Source organism: Pteropus medius, unplaced genomic scaffold (assembly GCF_902729225.1).
Source record: "Pteropus medius unplaced genomic scaffold, Ma_sr-lr_union100, whole genome shotgun sequence".
Taxonomy (NCBI): Eukaryota; Metazoa; Chordata; class Mammalia; order Chiroptera; family Pteropodidae; genus Pteropus; species Pteropus medius.
In genome coordinates, this window is record NW_024354500.1 from 8,714,350 (window position 1) to 8,726,473 (window position 12,124).

Genomic DNA, 12,124 nt, shown 5'->3' on the forward strand with positions numbered 1-12,124 from the left:
CAATAGGTTAACCATTTGAACTCTAAAAACTAATCATTCTCATCTTTTCGTATTATCTTTGACATCTGTTCCCAAAATAGCCAGTTCCCTAAACTGAAAATCAGTTGAGGTGCCTTCTACCTTGATGACTTCCACCTGTGTCATAGGTGTTTCTTGGCTTTCGGACAACCAACCAACCCCTGCCCTTGTTTTCCCCAACGTGATCTAACCTTGGGCAAATACCAAGGATAACCTTGGACCTATGGACTCGCCACTACTCATGGCAAAATGTCATCAGGACCATTTTTTTTCAGACAAGGCAACCCTTCGTTGACCTCACAGATTGCAAGGAACTTGTCAGCTTATGATTCCCCTCTCCCCATTTTTTTTAGGCCTACAGCACCTGGTCTTTCTAGGTGGTCTCCCATCCAAGTACTAACCAGGCCCGACCCTGCTTAGCTTCCGAAGATTGGATGGGATCGGGTTTGTTCAGGGTAGCATGGCCATAGACCATCAGGACCATTTTTATAGTGGTTTCATTCCAAAACAAACTCCAGGCATGCTTACTGAATTTACATTAGAATATTAGTTTCAATATTTTGGCCACACACACAAAAGGTTTTTCAATCACATCCTTGTTCTTTATCGAAAGAAAATGTCAATGTCTCTACTTGGGAATTTACTCTAGGACCATATTCGAATGCTGCCAAACAGCCAGTCCCACCCCTACTTCTTGGCTTTAAAATGACCTGGAATCCAATCTATCCCTCCACTTCTGCCCGCCCATCAAAATGCCTTTAGTCTCTAGTGCAGAACACCAAGAGAAGCCTCCTTATATTTGATATCAACTATTTTCTTCCGCTATAGATATGTAGACGTTTAAAAAAACACTATACCCTTATTGAAGGAATGAATCTCCCCTTCTCTTTCTCCACCCTTCCCCCAGCCCAATGCTGAGTAACATGTTGCTTTTAGAGACACTACCATTAAGGGAGAGGTGTGTATTCTTGGCATACAAATGCATTCCTCTTTGTCCTTTATAAATAGTGATTATGCCTAGTTAAAAGCAGCACTATTAATGCTATTCTATAGGTACAGTATGGGTTGACCTGGTTACCTAATGACCGTAGATAACAAGATATCCATATGAAAACTTCCTCCAAATGCTAACCGACCACCTCACAAACAAATTTAGGGCATGAATATTACCTCTAGGTTAGATTCAACCTCAAAGATGCTGTGTTGACTCCCAGTGAGGTCAGCAGCTTGACTTTCCCTTGAGGTGGGGTGTCCCAGAGGCAGACCAAGAACATATCACCTGTCTATCTCTCAACAAACTGTGAAATAAAACTGTCCATTTGCTCTGGCCTGACCTAGACTTGCAGTAGCCCTGGGCAGGCTAATTATTTGGCATCCCTTGGAATACATTTTCATTAAATATGTCTTCAACATATATTAAGATAAAGGTTGAATGTCAGTCAGGAGGAGGGTCAAAAAGGAAGGCCACAGTAGTATTGTCCCAATTTATATGCTCAATCACAAAATTAAAAGCCCAGCAATTAACCGAATCTATCTTCTTTAGAAGGTACTTTATGATTGACCACTTAGGTACTTTAAGTAGCATAAAGTGGTTGGACAGTGAGCACAATCCACAGAATCATACAGACTATAATTAACTATTGATTTCTTTCTTAAGATTTTACCAAGATTTAATTTAAAAAACCAGGAGGTTTTTTAAACCTAAATTAGTCCTCTGAAAAACTCATTAAAAACTGAAGGCATACTAATAGTACCTGGAGCTAAGTAATTTTCAATAGCTCCATTCCAGGTGCTGTTAGGGTACTTACAACTACAGTGAAAAGCTCTCTCCATTAAACTTAAAGAAATAAAAGCCTAGTGCTGTGATTCTCAAACTTTAGCTTATATCACATTCATCTGCATTATTTGTTAAGGCACAGATTGCTGGGCCCCATCTAGAGTTTTCAACTAAGCAGATCTGAATAGAATCTGAGAAAAGCAGTTCTAGAAAGTTCCCAGGTGATGCTAATTAAGACAATGCATTTTTCACTGCCTCCCCTGAATATTTGTCTTCCCCTTTAGAATATACGTTTCTTGAGGGAAGTAACTGAGTCTGTCTTGTTCATTACAATAACCCTACTTCTTTACACAGTGTCTCAGACATTCGTTGACTGAATTAATACTGTAATATTTATTACTTTGCTGTTTGCTTTCTTCTCTTTCAAAATCTTCTCTATCTTAAAAAGAATAGTAATTACAATAAGGGCTAATGTTCATTAAGTGCTTAAAACATACTAGAAACTGCCTAGAAACTGTGCCTAGAAAGTGTTGATGTGCATAATTTCATTGAATTATCACAATACTCCTCTAAAGATTTTGTATTATTCTTTCCTATTTTACAATTGAAGAAACTGAGATATAGAGAGATTAAGTAACTTGCAACAGGTTACATTACCAATAAATTGCAGACCCAATATTTAAACCAGGAAGTCTGACTTCAGGTTTCTAACTACTATATCACTGTGCTTTTCTTATGTAAAAATTATCATATGATATTCATGATCTACCCCGCCTACTCTCTGCCCTTTCCTTCACCTTCACACCCAGTGGCCCAGGCATACTGTGTAGTTTTACCATGCACCTTCTACTTACAATGGCTTTCCTTCTCTGTGGGAAAACACTCGCCCATCTTTCAAGACTCAGTTCAAGCATCTCCAACTCTACAAAGCTTTTTCTGACTGTTCTCCCCCCCCAACCCCAGTAGGGAGACTTGACTAATCCCTCCTTTATACCAACATTGTCCTTTGTTCATCTATAACATTTTGTTGCTTTTTTTTCTTTTGCACTATTGTGGTCTGCCCTTGATATGAGTTCCACAAGGTCAGAGACTGCATCTTAATTGGTTTTGATATCTTCAGAACTTAATATAGATCTTCATAGTGGACATTAGCATATATTACATAAAATCCTTTATTCTCATAATATTTATCGTTATTATATAAAATAAAAATATCTGTCTGATATGTAACCTCTCATCATACAAATACATTTTTAACATTAGAAAAATTTTAATCTCTATTGTTTTTATTTCCAGAAGTTCTATTTAATTCTTTCAAAATCTATGTAGTCTCAAATTTATTATGTTCAAAATTTGGGTAGCTAGTTTTCATTTGTTTTTATGTCTTGACTCTCCTTCATGGTGATTCATTTCCTCGTGTGGTTTGTAATTTTTTAATTTGTGAACTCATCTTCTGCAAGCCTCTTTTTCCCTGGAGATCCTGATTACTCTATATGTATGTGTGTGGGGGGGTGGGAAGGTGGCAGAATAAAACACTTTTGAGTACTTTCAGATGTGTTTTTATTAGAGACTTCAAGCCATTTGATAGCCCCGAATCAGCTTCTAATGTCAATTTCATGGTTTAAGTTTTCTGTACCAACCTAGTAGAATAAATTCAGCCTCTATACCTACCTTCGGCACAATCCGGATGTGGCTTTAAATTTCTCATAAGCGACACTTCTCCCTGCCCCTCAAGGCCTTGAACAAATAGCAAGCTTTACTTCTGTTTTTCTGAGTTGGTAAGAAAAGTTTTTCTATATCTCTTTAGACAAATAGAGAAGCTCTTTAAGACTCTAGGTTTTATGCATAGAGTTCCTTTTCAGCACCCCAACCTCACACAGATCCAATTGTCTCTGGTCCCCAACCGCTGGACTCCAGGTACATGCCTGATCTGAAATCTACTTGGGCAAGTGATATCAGTTTCTATTTATTGCTCTGGTTTTGGTTTCTCTCTTAATTTCTGCCACTTAGAATTTCCTTTTCATTTGTGAACTAAGCTATATACTAAATATTTGGTAGAGAAATACATTTCCAGTACCTGAATTTCCACCCTTGTCTTCTTAGTTTTCCATGGTTGTTGAAAGCCCACTTTCAATTTTTAGAATACTTTCATACGCTTTCTCAAGTGATCCACCTAATAACTTTCAAGAAAAATTAGCCAGGTAGTAGGCCCTCTACACTAGGTGACTCTGTAGATTAAAATAGTTTAAGAAACTTACTTGAGTGCTCATGGATAATAAGTTGTCTCACCAGTTTAAAAAACTCACGTATTCTAATTTCAGTCTCATGTTATGCAAACCAAGGCCCCAGGATCCAATCAATACTTAGGGAAGGCAAAGGTGGCCTTTTGACAGGTAGTCCTAAAAATATCATCAACTTGCTCTTTTGTGGACTCTATAGCTAGGTTTATTCTTTTGGATCTCATCTTGCTCCCCTTCTCTCTCCCACATCTCCATCCTTTCTCCTAAGTATTTTGATAAATATCTATCATGCTCAAATATGTTAAGCAGTATTTTCCACCAAACTATCTTCTAACCTGTTTCTCAAACCTCGTGAATCTCCCAAAGCCTTCTTTCTCCATAAAAATCATCCCCCCTTTCCTAATCACAGTGAAGATGTTTATCTTCACCTCACATCTTTCTGCTTTAACTTCATCCCTTGTGCTCACACAATATTCTCCCACCCAGTGAATGGAGGAAATTAGAAAGATAGGTCAAATTTAAAATTCAAGAGAATGATTTAAAGACCAGGGCATCTATTGACGAATTATACGCTCATTACAGAAATTATGTACCGTTTCTGTCTTTGAGGACCCATGTTATTTTACTCTAGACTTACCATGGGGTGAAAACTACTTCCAAATGCAGTGTGCTCTGAGATGTCTGGGTCCTCTATAAAAATAACAAAGTCCACATATGGAAGACAATCATGTCGTTTACTTGGAATTGGCCTTTCAATGCATCCAATTCAGGGGCCATAGGTACCGTAAAAAAGCCAGAGTGAGGATCAGAATCCTAAATTAGAGAATTCACTTGGCTCACCTGCCTTCTTTTACTTCACATCTTTTCTCTCATTGAATCTTCTTGGTTCCTGATACATTTGGCTTTGCATCTGGCATCTTTCTTTCTTTTCCTTTTTTTCCATTTAGACTTGTTTGGATTCAGTGAGTTGCCTCCAACTGTTTTCTTTAGTCCTGACTACATTCTCTTTGGGAACACATTCTGGAAATTTTTCGACACCTTGAAAACCTCAAGAGAGAATTGAAAAATACTCTGCTAGCTAAACCTCGGAGGGCTCCATTCCCATCTTCCTCCATACAGATAGGGAGATCAAACCCTTTTAATCTTTGAACACCATTGAAATACTAATAGAATAGATAGTGCAAATTAGACATAAACCCTACACAAACATTTTATTACACATTCTGAATAAACTAAGAATAAATGTCATATCCTCATGTTAGATTGAGGGAAATTTTGCTCCTCCCCCAAAAAACTCCTACAGCCAACCAAAAGTCTTACTAGCTTCAAATTTTAACACAAGCAGAGAAAAAATAAAAATTTTACCAATGGAAATCAGAAGGATAGGCACTCCTGAGTATTAGCTTAAAACACCTTATTAATTAGTCAGGCTTTATCATCTCCTTACCTTAGGTCAGTGAATACAAAGGAGGTCTATGTAGAAGCTCTTGTTTTTCTGAGATTTCTCATTGCTGGTAAAAGATGTTTATGTCAAAATTGAATGTTTAAGGTTATCTTCTTGCTGAAGATGACACTTGTCACAGCGTGATTGCCAGCAACAAGGGAGAGTTAATGCAAATAGTTTAATATTACCATATCTAATATGCATTCCATTAGTGTCACGGTGCATTTGGGTTAACTACATTCTTTTTTGCATGTTACATCTCTGTTGTCCTTTCCTGCTCATGGGCTGCTGCACCAAAAATAATGAAAGAGTCCGCAGCTGTGATCTGAAGAAATGTTAAGATAGGAAGCTATTCTTCTAACCTATTATCATTATTCTTTTTACCAGTGAAAAGCATTCAAAATGCTTAGATTAAGCAATTGGCAATTCAACTGTTGACAATGCACAGTGTCTAGGAGCAAAGGTGACTTAGATGATTCTGCTGTCATAATTTCCCACGTGTTCTCACATAGCTCCTTCAGACAGAAGGGGTTAAGAAAACCAGGTTGGAACACAGAGGTTGTTTTTCTTCTCCTTCTGAAAATTTAACTTCTTTACGAGTTCTCTGAGTCTGGTCAGTAAATGTAGTCTGAGCACCTGATACTTGTGTGGAGAGAGAACTGGAAGGTCTCAGAACATGACAATCTCATCTGGCAAGAGTCCACTTATGTGCATCTACTGGGGGCAGTGAAGGATGTTGTTGAATGTTATAACGGCTACTCCTGAAATCAAATGCTTTCTTTGGGATATAATGTTGCTTTTTTCTGGGACTCTGCAGGGTTTCTGTGGCATTGGGCTTTGTTTGAAAATTCAAAGAATTCTCCAATGGCAAGCTCAATTGTTTTTAAAAAAATAATGAATTAAAAATCTAAGTGCTTTAGACACTTATGAAAGCAAGTCACAAATGTCCCTGGTTTGCATCTGAAAAAAAGAGGAGAGATTGAATGTTATTTTGGCATCAAGGACAGCTGTCGCCTAATGGAGTGAATTCTTTCCACAAAAAAGCTATAAGCAATGGAAAATGCCAAGGTCCATCATTGTGTTAGCAGGTTAAGATAAATAATATGTTCTAAATACTTTGTTGTGTAATTGGTTTGATTTTATTACTTTTTAAGGGCTGTTGAAATGTGCAGAGAAAAGTAACTACCTTTCTTCAGGTGTCATTGTCCTATTAGTTACATTAGTATTTCCACCACTTGGTCCCACTGATTTCCCAGAGAAGTTTTCCTCAAGTGTAATATGTTTTGTTCTTACTCATGCACTGGATATATCATCCTCATCTTAGCTGTCTCATTCACTACTGTACCAGCTTTATCAATATCTGGAAATGACATTACCCACACAACACAGTCATATTTCTGTAGTCTGCTCTGGATGTGAATGGTCAGAAACATTCTTCCTGATAAATCTCCTCAGAAAATAAGCATGGAATATATCACTTTTGCTTGGAAGGTGAAAGGAAGAGAAGAAGGTACTGAGCTGTATGTTCAAATCAAGCCTGGCTCCTGCCATAAGAAGTGAGGATGCTGTGGAAACCTGGGAAAATTACAGTCCTTGCCTAGAGCGGGAAACGTGCCTCTGAAGCTCTAGAAAGCAGGGCCTCGCTACACACTTTGCAGAGTCCAGCTCTGTTTTCTCACAAGGCAGAGAGGAAAGTCAACAACGATAGTAATAGCTGACATTTATTGAATGCTTCATACCAGGCACTCTAAGTGCTCTAAGTATATTAACCTGTCACATCCTCACAACACCTGTCTATAGATAAAGCAACTGAGGCATAAAGAAGTTTATAGACACGTGTCCAAGGCTACAGAGATGGCAACAGCACAACAGGAATTTGCGTCCAAGCAGTATGTCCATGGTCATTACTCTTCAAATCTTATTGAATTTGCATTGAATGTCATTGTCAGTACAGAACCCATAGGTACTAAAAAGAAAGAGCTAATATTTTTGAAAACACACACCAAGTACTAGATACTCTGCTAAATGGTAGTCCCTTAAAAAAAAAAAAAAAGATAAAGACTCTGGTCTCTAAGAGTAGCTAATGGAATAAACTGAGTAGAATAGAATAATATTGTCATGAGTGTTGTTGTTGTTGTTGTATGTGTACATGTGTATATGTGTGTATTTGCATGTTTAAAACAGAAAGACATGGTCCAGTTTTTGTCAGGTTTGTTGTCCAGTCGCGTCTCAACTTTTCCTTCACAATGGCTCCTTAAGTAACAGATGACAGCTGACGTTTCAATTAGTTTTACACTCATGGGGAGACTTTCTTTGTCTCCTTTCACTCAGTTTTGCGTACTTGTTTGTATACATCTTCATAAATGAGGAACATATGCCTCTTATTTAGACCCAGTTATTTTTGATCCCTGTGGATTTTTTTTTTATCATCCTTTAATCCCTTTCTATCAAAGTGTTTGTTTCCTTCTTTTCCCTTCAGCCCATCTCTTGGTGGTTGTTGCTGTTAGACAGCATTTTAGTCACTATCTTTTTCAGGCTGTGCTGTATATTTGAGCTCAGACTTCAGATCCAGGGGTTCTTCGATACAAAATCAGTCACCCAGCCATTGAATCACTGAACTGTGTCACCCCCAATCACCTGATCAGGATGAGTGACCTAAAGGTGGAAGGGGATGAGACAAGTTCAGATGAGGAATCCAAGGAAGAAAAAAATGGAGGTCTAAGGCTGGGGAAAAGAATGTATTGGAGTAAATTCACCAAGGGATCTAGGAGACTGAGAGGAGACTCTCTCAGTGGAGGTGAATGGGATGGTGGAAAGTTTCTAGTGGTGAGAGAGTCTATTACGTCCTCTTCTATGATAATAACACACACTAAGGGACCTATTTGACCCCTTTGACTTTACGTGGGTTCCTAGTAAATAGAAGGAAGAAGCAGGTACTACTGAGGAAGCAGGCCTGACTATATAATTGTAGTGACTGGTACAAAATGAAAATGGAAGTCCCCTTGTTAAAAAGTTATTAAGAATTTTAAGATCACAACAAGAAAGCAGTAAATCGAGCATGGGTCCCTGTACGACTTCACTGGTCACATACTCATGAAGACAGCCTTGCCAGGAAGCTCCTGTGAAAGAGGAGAGGGATCTTCCTGCTGGAGAACTGTTTATTTCACAATTAAGAATTGGGTTTTGCCTGTGGGCCCAATAAAGGAGAAAGTGTGTGATGATGACAGAAACATCGTTGGAGAACTGGAGGAAAAATATAAATTTTACAAGCAATTGTCAGACATTCTGTGATAAAGTGGTATGAGCAGTTAATAATCTCCCCAGCAGCAGTAAGCTATCATCTGTCTGTGTGTGTATTTGGAAGATAACTCCAAATTGAAAGATATCACCCTTGAGGCCACTAAGTTAAATTCAAAGCGAGGAAGAAAGAAAGAAATAAAAAGAAACAAACAAAGAAACAACCAAAGCAACGAAAGAAAGAGACATAATATTGAGAGACTAGAAGCAAAGGAAAAGGGAGTTGCTGGAGAAATGAGAAAGAAAGGGCATGTATGTATTTGTATCATGTGCACGTGGGTTTCGTGAGAGAGGAGGAAGAGAAAAGAGAATGGTGGAAAATGTAGATGTATAAGCAAATGGAAAATTATTATAAGTTAAGGAATCAAAACAAATATTTAACTGCAAATGATATTCTTAGGAAGAAAAATGGTTGATAAGTTGAGTGCATGGGAGCCAGCGAAGATAAGCTAGAAAGACTCTGATTAATCAACTTGGAAATACCTAAATTAGTAACTAATGAGAAACAAATTTGCTGTTTCTCTCCTCATTAATTTGTATTATGTGAAGAAAATTATATTGACAATAAACATTAGAGAACCGAACATTTTGTTAAAACAGAAAATACAACTGTATTATTAAATAAATACACAGCAGTCCCTTTCCAATTAGTTACTGTTTATGAAGTGCAATGAGATCCTGGATGAAGTGTGCTATAAAATTGTATGTTATTATAGTTCTAATTACCACTAAAATGAACACAGAAGAAAAAGGTGTCCTTGCTACACAGGAATGCATGTATGAGAAAGCTACCCTGTAAAGAAAAAAAATGGATACAGATGATTATTACCTGGTTCGAAGCATCTGAAAATCTTCTCTGGGAGGATGGCAAATGCATATGCCATTTCTGTACCTTGCTTCTCTGGGCATTGTGTCCTGGAGTCAGTTAGGGTCAGAAGAGGTCAGAGAGAACTGGCTAATAGCTGTTCACACTGGAATTTTTCTACCTCCTGCCCAGCACCAGAATGAAACTGACAGGGATTCCTCTAAATGTACCAAGGAGATAGGAAATCTTTTCAGTGTCACTGGGCTGCTGGTCATTTGGGGAGGCTCAAAAGGGAAGACCTTAGAAAGAATCTGTCCTTGGAAAGACTCCAGGTCCCCCAGGAACGGCCTCCAACAGCAGCTCTCCAAAGATGAAGCAATAAGAGAAGCAGGAGGAGTGGGGCATAGAATACAGGCACAAGCAGATGGGAGGGGCCCCTGGAGCAAGTAGACACAAAGGCATTTTTGCCTTTGGAGAAAGGTATGATTTGGGCATCGTTCTGTGTGTGTTTAAGTGTGTGTGTGTGTGTGTGTGTGTGTGTGGCAGCGCTCATGCGTTATGGGATTTTGGCAGGAATTAACATTCCTTGGAAACTTGGTCTGAGGACAACATGAGGGGAGATTTGGCCTATTCGTTTCACACACACACACACACACACACACACGCACACACGGGCGTGCGCGCGTGTACTAGAAGCAAAGAAATGAAAGCATAAAGTTGAATGTGGAGAGGGAACCAATGGGGTATTTGCAGAACAAGGAGTTCAGCAGCCGTCAGCAACTAAGACGAGGAATCGATAATCAGGACTTTTAAAAGGCTGAATAATTTTACAGCGATAGCTTTAGGGTCACAAGGCAACATCAAGTTATTGGCTCATGTGGTCTTCCCCCTAACCCTTTCTCTTTGCATTTGGGTAAAACGGCTCCCTTTTGGCTGGCCTGAGCCTGTGCTGTTTTTGCTTTAGGAAACATGGTTGCAGTGATCACGAATTGCTTCATTCTGAATGAACACTGTCAGGGCACGAGGCTGCTGAGCCAGCAGGCTGGCCTCTCTCAGGCGGCTGGGCCCAGGACTGGGCACCGCACAGTGGGCTGGCCTTTGGGTGTCCTCTGGGCATTAAGAAACAGATATGTCTCCCTAGTGCAATCTGATGTTCAAACTGAAAATGGGGAAGAGGAGGCTATTAAAAATGAAGTTGGAAGGGGGTATGGAAGAGCAAAGTAGAAATGGTGCTGAAAGGCAATTAAAGATGGGGACAGGCAGGACCACTTGATTACCCTTTAGGTCCCTTCTACTCTGAGGTTTCACAATGCTAAAATGTCCCCCAGGGAATGAGGAGGAAAATATAATAAAGCATGAGAAAAACAAAAGGAAAAAAATTGGAAAATTAAAGATAACTAATATTTAATTTGAGTGTTCCAGACACTAGGCTTAGAATTTTCCGTGATTTTTATTCTTGAATTTTTACCACAACCCCGGCATAGAGGCTCTTTAGTAATAAAGCATGACCCATGAGACAGGTACTAATCTTCTCTGCTTTTTACAGATTAGGAAACTGGTGCTAAAAGAAACCAGTCACTTGCCCCAGGATCTACAGCTGGACAAACAATCCTGAAACTGTCCTACTCGAGAGTCTTCACTTCCACGACGATGCTGCACTGTCCCCTCCAAATATGGACTGGAAAAGGAATTGAAGGGTCACATAAATTAAAGAGACCCGTGAGAAAAGGATTAGGAGGTGAATGTTCTCAATCTCAGAGTTTAGAAGAGATTGAAGATTGAGATAAAGTAAGATGTTATTCATCAGTGAGAAAGGATCCCATCATTGTTCAAAGCAAACTCTAAGGTAAAACATTTTCCAGCTTAATACCTGTCCCCTAACCCCATAGCGGAAATAACTAGCTTTGTTGAATGACATCTTTATTGAACATTAAAGGGAATATAATTGGCTGAAATCATCTCCTCACAAATTGGGAGGTGGCCATTGATGGAAATGGGGATGGTCTTTCTTTAAATACTATTCATTCTTGAGTTGTTCCCATGTGAATCTTATAGCCCCATCTTTAGGAAACTAAATTCAATGCATAGTTCATTTTCCTGGCAGTATGAAACATGCATGAAGGATGTTACTCACTTTTTATTTTTTGACGTTTGTGCTTTGCAGTGGAGCAGAAGCACTTGATAAAGTGCCTAAAGCAGAGAGGCCTTAAGCAATATTAGTTTCCTTCTTCTGCTTTTCCTCAGTCATTTTTCTGATCCAGGAGTCTCCGAAGATTTTTTTTGTTAACACTTGCATCAGTTAAGAGAGAGAGAGAGAGAGAGAGAGAGAGAGAGAGAGAGAGAGAGAGAGAGAGAGAAGGAAAGAATGAAAAATTTGAGAATGTGCCATTGTTGTGGACACCGTGATGCTCCTCTACTTAGATGCCCTCTTTGGGGCGATGCACATAATCCCCCGCTGATGGAAATATGGGTTGCTAATTGTCACAGCTGCATCCGTCACTGGTAATTGCCCTTAGCTACTGGCCAGTGTGGAGGTAGGAAGG

The 12,124-nt window shown here is 39.0% G+C and overlaps 1 pseudogene; it reads right to left on the minus strand.

The window, feature by feature from the left end:
- Positions 1–370: 370 nt before the first annotated feature.
- LOC120595291 (uncharacterized) lies at positions 371–490 on the minus strand (annotated as a pseudogene).
- Positions 491–12,124: the final 11,634 nt, after the last annotated feature.